The 16,908-nt window shown below is 39.3% G+C and overlaps 1 long non-coding RNA gene across 1 annotated transcript in view; it reads right to left on the bottom strand.

Moving 5' to 3' along the window:
- Positions 1 to 379: 379 nt before the first annotated feature.
- The window catches only part of LOC127342493 (uncharacterized), a 76,748-nt gene continuing 60,219 nt past the window's right edge, over positions 380 to 16,908 (bottom strand). Inside the window, exon 5 of the long non-coding RNA XR_007876702.2 lies at positions 380 to 403. This is a non-coding gene — a long non-coding RNA (uncharacterized lncRNA). The remainder of the gene's footprint in view (positions 404 to 16,908) is intronic.

Genomic DNA, 16,908 nt, shown 5'->3' with positions numbered 1-16,908 from the left:
TTGCTCGCCATCAAAAATGCTTCAGTACGAGAAACACATGAACAACGAATAAACTTGTACTGCCTAGATCGCAAGATGCGATCTAGGCAGCATGATGCTTACCCGGAAGAAACCCTCGAGACAAGGGAGTTGGCGATGCGCCTAGATTGGTTTGTGGTGAACGTGATTGTTGTTTATTTCATAAACCCTAGATACATATTTATAGTCCGTAGACTTTCTAACGTGGGAATAATCCCAACCGTGCACGAGACAAACTCTAACTAACCGACACGTATCCTACAATATTACAGATACACGGGCAAACTAGCCCAAACTTTGCATATAAGGCCGATTCACGTATATTCTTCCATGTATAATCTTCAAGCCCATCTTGATTGCGGCCCACCTCTGACTCGGTCAAATTCTGGTGATAACACATGCCCCCCTGGTTTTGGAATTGATAATTCCAAAATCACTCTGCTTTTTCTTCGGCGGGTCATGTCGTGGCAGAACCGTCGCAGTATCCTTCATCATGATGCCTTGCCTTCTCAACTTCTCCGTGTGACCTGGCAGTTTTTTTTTCTTTTTTAAAAAGCACCACTTCCTCGGAAACTGCTGTGGCATTGAATTTCCACTATATCCCCTTTTATTTAACCGCTCCAAACAGTTCGCTTCCGCATCCCCTTCGCATTAGCACTCCAAAAGCCCTCCTGCGCCACCATGTCTTCTTCCTCCTCTGCTTCATCGGATCTTTCCACCCAGTCCTCCTCTTCCCGCGAGCCGATGCCGGAGCAGAACCCGGAGGAGGTCCATGCGGCCAACACCCGCCGTGCCAGCGAGGCCGGGGAGGAATCCAGCCATGATTTCTCCGTCTGGTCTGAGGACGACAAGTCCTTGACCGACGGGGAAAGTGACCTCCGCTTCCTCGCCGACGGGGAAACGGAGGAGGAGAGCGATGACGATCGCTTCTCCTGCGACAACTTCACCTCTCCCGAGGAGGAGGAGGAGGAGAAGGAGGAGGAGGAGGAGGAGGAGGACGACACCTCCTCCGATGAGCCGCCGGCCAAACGCTTCTGCCCCTGGCCGGGGAACCTCAGCGACTTCGACAGCGACGACGACGACGCTGACGAGGAGGATGAGGACAATGAGGGCCCGGCCGGCGGCCGCTGGAGCAGCGACGACGAGCCCGCCGGGAGTAGCGCCGACAGCGGCGACGACGGCGACGATGAGGGCAGCGACGGCCCATAGATAGGACCATTAGCATAGGATCAGTAGTAGTAGACGGGGCAATGTATCCCCTAGTACTTCCTTTTGAGAGCAATCAGCTCTTTATGTAAGAAATCTTGCTTATCAATGAAGAATTTCCCCAATTTGATTTTGCCGATTTCCCTTGAGCCAATTTAGCCGATTTCCCCTCATACTGATTTTGCCGATTTGTCCACTTAGCCAATGCTTAATGAGCCGATAGCAACTCATCGGTCCTTCATAATCCATCCTTCAATTCTTCAACTGATGACTTTGAGATCTGGTGGATAATGTGGCGTCTTCAAGAAAGCCCTTAAACTCCTCCCACCAGGTCCAGTGATATTCTTCTGCAAGAATTCATCATTTTTGAAGAAGGTTGCGACGAAGGATCAGCCGATGACATCCCAATCGGCTTCTAAAACAGAGCATTTACCAGACCAGCTGCCCCCCGAGCCTCAGTCAAGGCGAGACTAGCGGTGAGGATGCACAGATCAAACAAAGGGCTTTGAGCTCAGGTAATCTGAGACAGTCACCATGCAGAGCGAGCCAAACTAGAGTAGCACATAGACAAATTGTGATACAAAACACATTGCAATCATAAAGAGATATAAATAAGCACTTCACTATGCCATTCATAACAGTGAATAAGTATTCTGTGAAATATAGCCTAAGAGACCCACACGGTGCACACACTGTCACCTTTACACACGTGGGACAAGGAGTCTCCGGAGATCACATAAGTAAAATTCACTTGACTAGCATAATGACATCTAGATTACAAGCATCATCATATGAATCTCAATCATGTAAGGCAGCTCATGAGATTATTGTATTGAAGTACATAGGAGAGAGATGAACCACATAGCTACCGGTACAGCCCCGAGCCTCGATGGAGAACTACTCCCTCCTCATGGGAGACAGCAGCGTTGATGAAGATGGCGGTGGTGATGGCAGCGGTGTCGATGGAGAAGCCTTCCGGGGGCACTTTCCCGTCCCGGCGGCGTGCCGGAACAGAGACTCCTGTCCCCCAGATCTTGGCTTCGCGATGGCGGCGGCTCTGGAAGGTTTCTCGTACTGTGGCTTTTCCGTATCGAGGTTTTAGGTCCAGGGGCTTTATATAGGCGAAGAGGCGGCGTCAGAAGGTCGAAGAGGCGACGACACTATAGGGCGGCGTGGGCCCCCCCTTGGCCGCGCCGGCCTAGGGTTTGGTGGGCCTGTGCCCCCTCTCTGGCGGTTCTCGTGTGTTCTGGATGCTTCCGGGCAAAATAGGAACCTGGGCGTTGATTTCGTCCGATTCCGAGAATATTTCTTTACTAGGATTTCTGAAACCAAAAACAGCAGAAAATAGCAACTGGCACTTCGGCATCTTGTTAATAGGTTAGTTCCAGAAAATGCACAAATATGACATAAAGTGTGCACAAAACATGTAGAAATCATCAATAATGTGGCATGGAACATAAGAAATTATCGATACGTCGGAGACGTATCAGCATCCCCAAGCTTAGTTCCTGCTCGTCCCGAGCAGGTAAACGATAACAAAGATAATTTCTTAAGTGACATGCTACCAACATAATCTTGATCATACTATTGTAAGCATATGTAATGAATGCAGCGATCAAAACAATGGTAATGACATGAGTAAACAAATGAATCATAAAGCAAAGACTTTTCATGAATAGTACTTCAAGACAAGCATCAATAAGTCTTGCATAAGAGTTAACTCATAAAGCAATAAATCAAAGTAAAGGTATTGAAGAAACACGAAGGAAGATTAAGTTTCAGCGGTTGCTTTCAACTTATAACATGTATATCTCATGGATAGTGTCAATGTAAAGTAATATAACAAGTGCAATATGCAAGTATGTAGGAATCAATGCACAGTTCACACAAGTGTTTGCTTCTTGAGGTGGAGAGAAATAGGTGAACTGACTCAACATAAAAGTAAAAGAAAGGTCCTTCAAAGAGGAAAGCATCGATTGCTATATTTGTGCTAGAGCTTTGGTTTTGAAAACATAAAGAGAGCATAAAAGTAAAATTTTGAGAGGTGTTTGTTGTTGTCAACGAATGGTAGTGGGCACTCTAACCCCCTTGCCAGACAAACCTTCAAAGAGCAGCTCCCATTTTATTTTTATTTTTGTGTGGCACTCCTTCCAACCTTTCTTTCACAAACCATGGCTAACCGAATCCTCGGGTGCCTGCCAACAATCTCATACCATGAAGGAGTGCCTTTTTATTTTAGTTTTATTATGATGACACTCCTCCCCACCTTTGCTTTCTCAAGCCATGGCTAACCGAATCCTTCGGGTGCCGTCCAACAATCACATACCATGGAGGAGTGTCTATTTAGGTTAATTAATTTGGGACTGGGAATCCCATTGCCAGCTCTTTTTGCAAAATTATTGGATAAGCGGATGAAGCCACTAGTCCATTGGTGAAAGTTGCCCAACAAGATTGAAAGATAAACACCACATACTTCCTCATGAGCTATAAAACATTGACACAAATAAGTGGTAATAACTTTTGAATAGTTTAAAGATAGCACTCAAGCAATTTACTTTGGAATGGCGGAGAAATGCCATGTAGTAGGTAGATATGGTGGACACAAATGGCATAGTGTTTGGCTCAAAGATTTGGATGCACGAGAAGTATTCCCTCTCAATACAAGGCTTAGGCTAGCAAGGTTATTTGAAGCAAACACAAGGATGAACCGGTGCAGCAACACTTACATAAAAGACATATTGTAAACATTATAAGACTCTACACCGTCTTCCTTGTTGTTCAAACTCTTTACTAGAAATTATTTAGACCTTAGAGAGACCAATTATGCAAACCAAATTTTAGCAAGCTCTATGTATTTCTTCATTAATGGGTGCAAAGCATATGATGCAAGAGCTTAACCATGAGCACAACAATTGCCAAGTATCACATTACCCAAGACATTTATAGCAATTACTACATGTATCATTTTCCAATTCCAACCATATAACAATTTAACGAAGAAGAAACTTCGCCATGAATACTATGAGTAGAAACTAAGGACATACTTGTCCATATGCAACAGCGGAGCGTGTCTCTCTCCCACACAAAGAATGCTAGGATCCATTTTATTCAAACAAAACAAAAACTAAAACAAACCAACGATCCCAGCAAAGTACATAAGATGTGATGGAATAAAAATATAGTTTCAGGGGAGGAACCTGATAATGTTGTCGATGAAGAAGGGGATGCCTTGGGCATCCCCAAGCTTAGACGCTTGAGTCTTCTTGATATATGCAGGGGTGAACCACCGGGGCATCCCCAAGCTTAGACTTTTCACTCTTCTTGATCATAGTATATCATCCTCCTCTCTTGACCCTTGAAAACTTCCTTCACACCAAACTTCTCATAAACTTCATTAAAGGGGTTAGTACATAATCAAAAACTCACATGTTCAGAGGTGACACAATCATTCTTAACACTTCTGGACATTGCTCAAAGCTACTGGAAGGTAATGGAACAAAGAAATCCACCCAACACAGCGAAAGAAGCAATGCGAAATAAAAGGCAGAATCTGTCAAAACAGAACAGTCCATAAAGACGAATTTTTAATAAATACTTCCGTTGCTCAGATCAGAAAACTCAAAACTAATGAAAGTTGCGTACATATCTGAGGAACACGCACGTAAATTGGAATATTTTTCTGATTTTTCTACAGAGAAAACAGCCCAGATTCGTGACAGATAGAAATCTGTTTCTGCGCAGAAATCCAAATCTAGTATCAACCTTCGATTAGAGGCTTCACTTGGCACAACAAAACACAAAACTAAGATAAGGAGAGGTTGCTACAGTAGTAAACAACTTCTAAGACACAAATATAAAACAAAGTACTGTAGCAAAATAACACATGGGTTATCTCCCAAGAAGTTCTTTTCTTTATAGCCATTAAGATGGGCTCAGCAGTTTTAATGATGCACTCGCAAGAAATAGTATTTGAAGCAAAAGAGAGCATCAAGAGGCAAATTCAAAACACATTTAAGTCTAACATGCTTCCTATGAAAAGAAATATTGTAAATAAACAAGTTCATGAAGAGCAAAGTAACAAGCATAGGAAGATAGAACAAGTGTAGCTTCAAAAATTTCAGCACATAGAGAGGTGTTTTAGTAACATGAAAATTTCTACAACCATATTTTGCTATCTCATAATAATATCCAGTAGCATCATGAGCAAAATCAACAATATAACTATCACATAAAGCATTCTTATCATGAGTCTCATGCATAAAATTATTAATCTTCACATAAGCATAATCAATTTTATTAGTTGTAGTGGGAGCAAATTCAACAAAGTAGCTATCATTATTATTCTCATCAAGTGTAAGAGGCATAGTATAATCACAACAAAATTTACTCTCCATAGTAGGCGGCACCAAAAGACCACTATCATTATAATCATCATAAATAGGAGGCAAAGTATCATCAAAGTAAATTTTCTCCTCAATGCTTGGGGGACTAAAAAGATCATGCTCATCAAAACCAGCTTCCCCAAGCTTAGAATTTTCCATAGCATTAGCAACAATAGTGTTCAAAGCATTTATATCAATAACATTCCCATTAGCATGCATATAAAGTTCCATGGGTTTTTTAATTTTCTCTTCAAACACATCATGTCCGAATTCAAGATAAAGTTCATAAAGATCTCTCATATTTTTGTTGTTTTCCATTATGCCTAACTAGTGTAAACAAGAAACAAAAAGTTGCAATTGCAGGATCTAAAGGAAATAGCTTTGAGTACTTACGGCGCCGGAAAATAGCTTAGTGGCCGAGATCTGGAGTGTGAGTACCTTTTACCTTTCCTCCCCGGCAACGGCGCCAGAAAATAGCTTGATGTCTACGCCCCCTCCTTTTCCTGTAGACAGTGTTGGGCCTCCAAGAGCAGAGGTTTGTAGAACAGCAGCAAGTTTTCCCTTAAGTGGATCACCCAAGGTTTATCGAACTCAGGGAGGAAGAGGTCAAAGATATCCCTCTCATGCAACCCTGCAACCACAAAGCAAGAAGTCTCTTGTGTCCCCAACACACCTAATAGGTGCACTAGTTCGGCGAAGAGATAGTGAAATACAGGTGGTATGAATAAGTAGTAGCAACGGCACCAGAAAAGTGCTTTGCCCAGGACAGTAAACAAGCAGTAGTAACACAGCAGTAGTAAACAAGTAGCGATAGCAGTATTTAGGAACAAGGCCTAGGGATTACACTTTCACTAGTGGACACTCTCAACATTGATCACATAACAGAATAGATAAATGCATACTCTACACTCTTGTTGGATGATGAACACATTGCGTAGGATTACACGAACCCTCAATGCCGGAGTTAACAAGCTCCACAATTCAATGTTCATATTTAAATAACCTTAGAGTGTAAGATAGATCAATACGACTAAACCAAGTACTAACGTAGCATGCACACTGTCACCTTCATGCTAAGAAAGGAGGCATAAATCTCATCAATACTATCATAGCAATAGTTAACTTTGTAATCTACAAGAGATCACAATCATAGCATAAACCAAGTACTAACACGGATGCACACACTGTCACCATTACACCGTGTAGGAGGAATAAAACTACTTTAATAACATCACTAGAGTAGCACATAGAAAAATTGTGATACAAAACACATTGCAATCATAAAGAGATATAAATAAGCACTTCACTATGCCATTCATAATAGTGAATAAGTATTCTGTGAAATATAGCCTAAGAGACCCACACGGTGCACACACTGTCACCTTTACACACGTGGGACAAGGAGTCTCCGGAGATCACATAAGTAAAATTCACTTGACTAGCATAATGACATCTAGATTACAAGCATCATCATATGAATCTCAATCATGTAAGGCAGCTCATGAGATTATTGTATTGAAGTACATAGGAGAGAGATGAACCACATAGCTACCGGTACAGCCCCGAGCCTCGATGGAGAACTACTCCCTCCTCATGGGAGACAGCAGCGTTGATGAAGATGGCGGTGGTGATGGCAGCGGTGTCGATGGAGAAGCCTTCCGGGGGCACTTCCCCGTCCCGGCGGCGTGCCGGAACAGAGACTCCTGTCCCCCAGATCTTGGCTTCGCGATGGCGGCGGCTCTGGAAGGTTTCTCGTACCGTGGCTTTTCCGTATCGAGGTTTTAGGTCCAGGGGCTTTATATAGGCGAAGAGGCGGCGTCAGAAGGTCGAAGGGGCGACGACACTATAGGGCGGCGCGGGCCCCCCCTTGGCCGCGCTGGCCTAGGGTTTGGTGGGCCTGTGCCCCCTCTCTGGCGGTTCTCGTGTGTTCTGGATGCTTCCGGGCAAAATAGGAACCTGGGCGTTGATTTCGTCCGATTCCGAGAATATTTCTTTACTAGGATTTCTGAAACCAAAAACAGCAGAAAACAGCAACTGGCACTTCGGCATCTTGTTAATAGGTTAGTTCCAGAAAATGCACAAATATGACATAAAGTGTGCACAAAACATGTAGAAATCATCAATAATGTGGCATGGAACATAAGAAATTATCGATACGTCGGAGACGTATCAATTACCTTTTCATTTTCATGTTTTAAACTTGTTTAAATGTAGGTCAATCCTAGGATTTGACCAAGATTCAAATGGGCATAAAAAAAATCAAAGCACATAGCCTTTTATGTCATATAATGAGCATTCAAGTTGATAAACATGGTCTAGACATATTAAAACAAGAAAAATCATGTATCTACCCTGGCCCTAACCCTAAACTCGATCTATCTTATGAAGTCAAACATTAAGAGAAGTGGTTTTGGGTTTCAAACATGGAAATTTCAAAAACCTCCCAAAAACTTCATCTTAGAGTGACTAAGAAGGTTCCATGCTTACCTTTTCATTTTCATGTTTTAAATTAACTTGTTTAAATCTTGGTCAAACATAGGGTTTAAGGTTTAGGGATCATCGATCGAGTGCACACACACATTATTAGAGGCACATGCGCCTTTGCGCATAAAGTGCATGCGTATATATATAAGTGTGTTTCTTGGCCACCAACGATATATAGATCTAGAGAGAGAGATTGAAATATATTTAGGGTTTAGGGTTTAGGGTTTAGGGTCTAGGGTTAGGGTTTAGGGTTTAGTGTTTAGGGTTTAGGGCTTAGGGTGTAGTGTTTAGGGTTTAGGGTCTAGGGTTTAGGTTTTAGTGTTTAGGGTGTACGTTTAGGGTATAATTAGGGATTAGGGATTAGGGTTTTAGGGTTTAAGGTTTAGGGATCATCGATCGAGTGCACACACACATTATTGGAGGCACCCGCGCCTTTGCGCATAAAGTGCATGCGTATATATATAAGTGTGTTTCTTGGGCACCAACGATATATAGATCGAGAGAGAGAGATTGAAATATATATATATATCCCCAAGAATATGTTCAAATATATATTGAAATATATGCACGAATGATATGCAAGGTATGCCATGCGCGCATAGCATGAAGAGAAGTCGTATTGGTTTCAAACATTGAAATTTCAAGAACCTCCCAAAAGCTTCATTTTAGAGTGACTAAAAAAGATCCAGGCTTGCCTTTTCATTTTCATGTTTTTAAATTGTTTAAATCTTGGTCAAACCTAGCTAGTATTTGACCAAGATTCAAATGGGCATAAAATTAAAAAAACATAAAAATGAAAAACCAAAGCACATATATAGCCTTCTTATGTCATATAAAATAAGCATTCAACAAGTTGATAAACAAGGTCTAGACATATTCAAAATAAAAAAAACATGTATCTACCACCCCTAACACTTAACTCTGTCTTATGAAGTCAAGCATGAAGAGAAGTGGTTTTGGGTTTCAAACATTATATTGAGATTTCAAGAACCCCCAAAAGCTTCATTTTAGAATGACTAAGAAGGATCCAGGCTTGCCTTTTCATTTTTATGTGTTTTAAACTTGCTAAAATCTTGGTCAAACCTAGGACTTGACCAAGATTCAAATGGCATTAAACATTCAAAAAAACTAAAAAAATGAAAACCAAATCACATAGCCTTCTTATGTCATATATATATATATATATTAAGCATTCAAGTTGATCGATATGAACAAGGTCTAGACATATTCAAAACAGTAAAAGCATGTATCTACCCCCTAGCCCGGCCTTAACTATGTCTTATGAAGTCAAGCATGAAGAGAAGTGGTTTTGGGTTTCAAACATGGAAATTTCAAAAACTTCCCAAAAGCTTAATTTTAGAGTGAATAAGAAGGATCCAAGCTTACCTTTTCATTTTCAGGATTTATGCTTGTTTAAATCTTGGTCAAACATAGGATTTGACCAACACACATATAATCTTATTATGTCATATAGTAAGCATTCAAGTTGATAAACAAGCATATGCATGTCTAGACATATTCTAATTAACACGACAAATCATGTATGTACCCCTAACCCTAAACACTGTCTTATGAAGTTAACCATGAAGAGAAGTGGTTTGGGTTTCAAACATTGAGATTTCTAAGAACCCCCCAAAAGCTTCATTTTAGAATGACTAATAAGGATCCAGGCTTACCTTTTCATTTTATGTTTTAAACTTGTTTAAATCACTGTCAAACCTAGGATTTGACCAAGATTCAAATGGGCATAAAAAATCAAAAAAATCAAAAAAAAAACAAAGCACATAGCCTTTTTATGTTATATAATGAGCATTCAAGTTGATAAACATGGTCTAGACATATTAAAACAAGAAAAATCATGTATCTACCCTGGCCCTAACCCTAAACTCGATCTGTCTTATGAAGTCAAACATGAAGAGAAGTGGTTTTGGGTTTCAAACATGGAAATTTCAAAAACCTCCCAAAAACTTCATCTTAGAGTGACTAAGAAGGTTCCATGCTTACCTTTTCATTTTCATGTTTTAATCTTGGTCAAACATAGGATTTGACCAATAATATTCAAATGGGCATAAACATTCAGAAAAAAATTAAAAATAAGAAACCAACACACATATATTCTTCTTATGTCATATAGTAAGCATTCAAGTTGATAAACAAGCATGTCTAGACATACTCAAACCTGACAAATCATGTATCGATCTACCCCCTAACCCTAAACTCTGTCTGATGAAGTCAACCATATGAAGAGAAGTGGTTTTGGGTTTCAAACATTGAGATTTCTAGAACCCCCCAAAAGCTTCATTTTTGAATGACTAAGAAGGATCCATGCTTACCTTTTCATTTTCATGTTTTAAACTTGTTTAAATCTTGGTCAAACCTAGGATTTGACCAAGATTCAAATGGGCATAAAAAATCAAAAAAAATAAAAAAAAAACAAAGCACATAGCCTTTTTATGTCATATAATGAGCATTCAAGTTGATAAACATGGTCTAGACATATTAAAACAAGAAAAATCATGTATCTACCCTGGCCCTAACCCTAAACTCGATCTATCTTATGAAGTCAAACATGAAGAGAAGTGGTTTTGGGTTTCAAACATGGAAATTTCAAAAACTTCATCTTAGAGTGACTAAGAAGGTTCCATGCTTACCTTTTCATTTTCACGTTTTAAATTAACTTGTTTAAATCTTGGTCAAACATAGGATTTGACCAAGATTCAAATGGGCATAAACATTCAGAAAAAAATTAAAAATAAGAAACCAACGCACATATATTCTTCTTATGTCATATAGTAAGCATTCAAGTTGATAAACAAGCATGTCTAGACATATTCAAACCCGACAAATCATGTATCTACCCCCTAAACCTAAACTATATTGGTCATCTTAGAGTGACTAAAAAGGATCCAAGCTTACCTTTTCATTTTCATGTTTATGCTTGTTTAAATCTTGGTCAAACATAGGATTTGACCAAGATTCAAATGGGCATAAACATTCAGAAAAAATTAAAAAACCAACGCACATTAGTAGCCCAAAATCGAACCATTCAAGTGGATATTTTTGAACTTGATCTGTAGTAGTGGGCAAAACCCTAGATTAACCTATATTTAATCATAGATTCATAGGTCGATTTTTCTACTTTTTTATTATTACTATGCGGCACATGTGTGTTTGCCCGTCGCGTGAAACTCGGAGGAAGAGGGATCACTCGGAAGGAGAGAAGAAGGGAGTGCATTATGGTGTCTCCCCTTTTTCGGGTGATGATGTTGACTGTTGTGCAGGTTTTGTCAGTGAGCAGGAGGTGCGAGCGAGCGAGTCGAAGCGAGGCCGAGAATGAGAGAGATTTTTTTTGTGAGAGGGACAACCGAAGGATCCTGAAGGACCCACAGACTTCCAATACGCATCCTGATGCGTCTTCTCTTGACAAAGAAGATGGCTGGGAGTTTGCGTACCTACTGCACGTGACTTGTGCTCACTGAAGTGTGGGACCTCACGCATGGGCACCACACGTAAGTGACAGACCTGTTTGGTGTAAAAACTCGGTTGATTATTATAGTGCATTAGAACAAAGTTTCCTATGGATTCAAGGGTAGGAAATCCAAGTTAAAACTCATTTACATGACATTAATTTTTCCATGAAGCAAAGTTAACACATCTATCAATTGGTACATTTTGGAGTGACTAAGAAGGATCCATGCTTAATTATTCGTTTTCACATGTTAAACTTGTTTAAATCTTGCTCAAACCTAGGATTTCACCAAGATTCAAATGGGCATGAAAATGAAAAAATGAAATACCAATGCACATAGTCTTCTTATGTCATACAGTAAGCATTCAAGATGATAAAAAAGGTCTAGACATATTCAAACCAGGCAAATCATGTATGTACTCCCTAACGACCCTAAACTCTGTCTTATGAAGTAAGGCATGAAAAGAAGTGGTTTTGGGTTTCAAACATGGAAATTTCAAAAACCTCCCAAAAGCTTCATTTTAGATCTTGGTCAAACCTAGCTAGTATTTGACCAAGATTCAAATGGGCATAAAATTCAAAAAATTTAGAAAATGAAAAACCAAAGCACATAGCCTTCTTATGTCATAAAGTAAGAATTCAAGTTGATAAACAAGGTCTAGACATATCCAAACCCGACAAATCATGTATCTACCCCTAACCCTCAAATAGGTCTTATGATGTCAACCATGAAGAGAAGTGGTTTTGGGTTTCAAACATGGAAATTTCAAACACCCCCCAAAAGATTCATTTTAGAGTGACTAAGAAGGATCCATGGTTACCTTTTCATTTTCATATTTTAAACTTGTTTAAATCTTTGTCGAACCCAGGATTTAACCAAGATTCAAATGGGCATAAAAATTCAGGAAAAAACCAAAAGAATGATAAACCAAAGCACATAGCATTCTTATGTCATATAGTAAGCATTAAAGTTGATAAACAAGGTCTAGACATATTCAAACCAGATAATCATGTATATATCTGCCCCTAACCTTAAACTCTGTCTTAATTATGAAGTCAATCATGAAGAGAAGTGGTTTTGGGTTTCAAACATGAAAATTTCAAAAACTTCCCAAAAATGGTACATATTAGGGTGACTAAGAAGGATCCAGGCTTACCTTTTCGTTTTCATATTTTATACTTGTTTAAATCCTGGTCAAACCTAGGATTTGACCAAGATTCAAATGGGCATAAAATTCAAAAAAAATAGAAGAATGAAAAACAAAAGCACATAGTCTTCTTATGTCATATAGAAAGCATTCAAGTTGGTAAACAAGGTTTAGACATGTGTTCAAACCAGACAAATCATGTATCTACCCCCTAACCATAAACTCGGTCGATCTTATGAAGTCTAGCATGAAGAGAAGTCGTATTGGTTTCAAACATTGAAATTTCAAGAACCTCCCAAAAGCTTCATTTTAGAATGACTAAAAAAGATCCAGGCTTGCCTTTTCCTTTTCATGTTTTAAAATTGTTTAAATCTTGGTCAAACCTAGCTAGCTAGTATTTGACCAAGATTCAAATGGGCATAAAATTCAAAAAAAAACCAGAAAAAAATGAAAAACCAAAGCACATAGCCTTCTTATATAGTAAGTAATATGAATCTAAAAATGATTTTGGGGGATTTCTATGACCAAGTTATAACACACCTACATTTCAAATTTGAATTACTTCCAATAAATCAGCATATAGTCATTTAAATGTGTGAAACTGGCTAAAAACACTAAAAATCGTAAAGAGTTGGGAATTGGCACTAAAATATGTCATAGTTTATCTTAAAAATGTAGAGGCGCCATTTTGACCCGTATCTTATGTACCCCATTCGTTAAATGATAAACTATCACGAATTACCTTTTATTTTAGGCATTACTTTTCACGGTAAAATGATAAACTATATCACGAAGTTCCATTTCCGTCAAAATAGTCCACGTTACTTTTTTGTTGAGATATAAACCCCCACAACGGCCATCTCCTCCTTAATTTATTGTGTAAAACCCCCACAACGGTCACCTCCTCCTTAATTTATTGTGTTAACCCCTACAACGGTCATCTCTTCCTTATAAACAACCACAATGGCCATCCCTTGTGTCAATAGGTTCTGCCTCTCTCTTCTTCATTCACATACACTTGATCCCATTGCCATGGCTTCCACGTCTTGGACGCCGACCAGAAGGGGAAGGGGAAGGGGAAGGGGAAGGGGCGGCCGGGGTGATGGATCATCATCATTGCCACCACCACCGTCAACACTGCCTTTGATCATAGAGGAGTTCTTCATCGTCGTCTATGAAGACCCTTTGGTCAAGAAGGTACGTACGCGTTCCCACATATATGATGCATGTGATTGATTATGGGCATGTTCTAAAAAACCTTTAATTTTAAACGATCGGTGCTCGATCTCTTTGCAGGCTCTCCCAAAAAAGTTTGCGGACTATCTTGATGGCCAGGAGCCAGCTAAGGTGTATCTCATGAGCAGCTGATCGGTCCTCGTCTCTGGACCGTGGAGGTCCTATTTGACGGACAAGGCCGGATGTACCTCGACAAGGGCTGGGAGAATTTCGCCATCGCGCACGGTGTGGATTTCGGCTGCTTCGTACACTTCAAATATGAAGGCGATGATGTGCTCACAGTGAAGGTGTTCGACGGAACAATGTGCAGGAAGTACTACTACTCGGACGACGAAGATAATGACGATGAAAGCGACGACGACGTAAAGCCATGCATCCATCATCTTTAGATAAGGGGATTATGACCAAGAATATATATGTAGCCGCTACATATGCATCGATTTTAGAGGTGGATAACTGGAGAGAGAGAGAGAGTCTTGATGCGTCTTCTCTTGACAAAGAAGATGGGAGTTTGCCTACCTACCGCACATGACTTGTGCTTACTGAAGTGTGGGACCTCACGCATGGGAACCACACGTAAGTGACAGACCTGTTGGTGTAATAACTCAGGTGATCATTATACTGTATTAGTACAAAGTTTCCTATGGATTCAAGGGTAGGAAAGCCAAGTTAACTCATTTACATGACATTATTTTTTTCATGAAGCCAAGTTAACTCATCTATCAATTGGTACATTCTGGCTATATTCGAAATTTTACTTGAAACTTGTTGGTCATGCCATTTTACTACTCGCCTAACACTTTTTCCGCGCGTGAAGGGAGGGGGTGGGCAGTATGCTACCCTGAATTTGTGTGACCCCCAAAAACTAGCAAATACGAGAGAGGCATCGAAAGAAACACACTCATCCCCTACCTCCCCTCCCCACTAAATTTGAAATCAAGCCAAACAAAAAAAGGCAATCGAAAAGCATGGATTGTTCATCTTTTTCTATATAGTTAGGGTTAGGGTTTAGGGTTTATAGAGATGTACATACTTTCATTTTACATTTGTGATGTACCATAATACATAGGTAAGATACCAAGCATGACCTTTGTTAGAATAACCATTAACATGTTCTCTCACCTTTAGATTCAAATGGGCATAAACATTCAGAAAAAATCAAAAAACAATGAAAAACCAAAAGCGCACATAGTCTTCTTATGTCATATAGTAGGAATTGAAGTTAATAAACAAGGTCTAGACATATTCAAACCAAACAAATCATGTATCTACACCTAACCCTAAACTTTGTCTTATGAAGTCAAGCATGGAGAGAAATGGTTTTGGGTTTCAAACATGGAAATTTCAAAAACCTCCCAACAAAAGCTTCATTTTAGAGTGACTAATAAGGATACACGCTTACCTTTTCATTTTCATGTTTTAAACTTGTTTAAATCTAGGCCAAACCTAGGATTTGACCAAGATTCAAATGGGCATAAACATTTAGAAAAACAAAAAATGAAAAACCAATGCACATATAGTCTTCTTATGTCATATAGCTAGTAAGCATTCAAGTTGATAAATAAGCATGTATAGACAAATTCAAACCTGACAAATCATGTATATACCCCCTAACCCTAAACTATTTCTTATGAAGTCAACCATGAAGAGAAGTGGTTTTGGGTTTCAAACATTATATTGAGATTCAAGAACCCCCCAAAAGCTTCATTTTAGAATGACTAAGAAGGATCCAGGCTTACCTTTTCATTTTATGTTTTAAACTTGTTTAAATCTTGGTCAAACCTAGGATTTGACCAAGATTCAAATGGGCATAAACATTAATTCTGAAAAAATAAAAAAATAAAAACCAACGCGCATATATTCTTCTTATGTCATATAGTAAGCATTCAAGTTGATAAACAAGCATGTCTAGACATATTCAAACCCGACAAATCATGTATCGATCTACTATACCCCCTAACCATAAACTCTATCTTATGAAGTCAACCATATGAAGAGAAGTGGTTTTTGGTTTCAAACATTGAGATTTCAAGAACCCCCCACCCCAAAGCTTCATTTTTGAATTACTAAGAAGGATCCATGCTTACCTTTAAACTTGTTTAAATCTTGGTCAAACCTAGGATTTGACCAAGATTCAAATGGGCATAAAAATAAAAAAACAATGCACATAGCCTTTTTATGTCATATAATGAGCATTCAAGTTGATAAACATGGTCTAGACATATTAAAACAAGAAAAATCATGTATCTACCCTGGCCCTAACCCTAAACTCGATCTGTCTTATGAAGTCAAACATGAAGAGAAGTGGTTTTGGGTTTCAAACATGGAAATTTCAAAAACCTGCCAAAAACTTCATCTTAGAGTGACTTAGAAGGTTCCATGCTTACCTTTTCATTTTCATGTTTTAAATTAACTTGTTTAAATCTTGGTCAAACATAGGGTTTAAGGTTTAGGGATCATCGATCGAGTGCACACACACGTTATTAGAGGCACCTGCGCCTTTGCGCATAAAGTGCATGCGTATATATATAAGTGTGTTTCTTGGCCACCAACGATATATAGATCTAGAGAGAGAGATTGAAATATATTTAGGGTTTAGGGTTTAGGGTTTAGGGTCTAGGGTTAGGGTTTAGGGTTTAGTGTTTAGGGTTTAGGGCTTAGGGTGTAGTGTTTAGGGTTCAGGGTCTAGGGTTTAGGTTTTAGTGTTTAGGGTGTTTAGGGTGTACGTTTAGGGTATAATTAGGGATTAGGGATTAGGGTTTTAGGGTTTAAGGTTTAGGGATCATTGATCGAGTGCACACACACATTATTGGAGGCACCCGCGCCTTTGCGCATAAAGTGCATGCGTATATATATAAGTGTGTTTCTTGGCCACCAACGATATATAGATAGAGAGAGAGAGATTGAAATATATATATATCCCCAAGAATATGTTCAAATATATATTGAAATATATGCACGAATG

This window comes from Lolium perenne, chromosome 3, assembly GCF_019359855.2.
Source record: "Lolium perenne isolate Kyuss_39 chromosome 3, Kyuss_2.0, whole genome shotgun sequence".
Classification (NCBI taxonomy): domain Eukaryota; kingdom Viridiplantae; phylum Streptophyta; class Magnoliopsida; order Poales; family Poaceae; genus Lolium; species Lolium perenne.
Note: the sequence above shows the minus strand (reverse complement) of the source record. Positions and strands in the feature narration are given on the sequence as shown.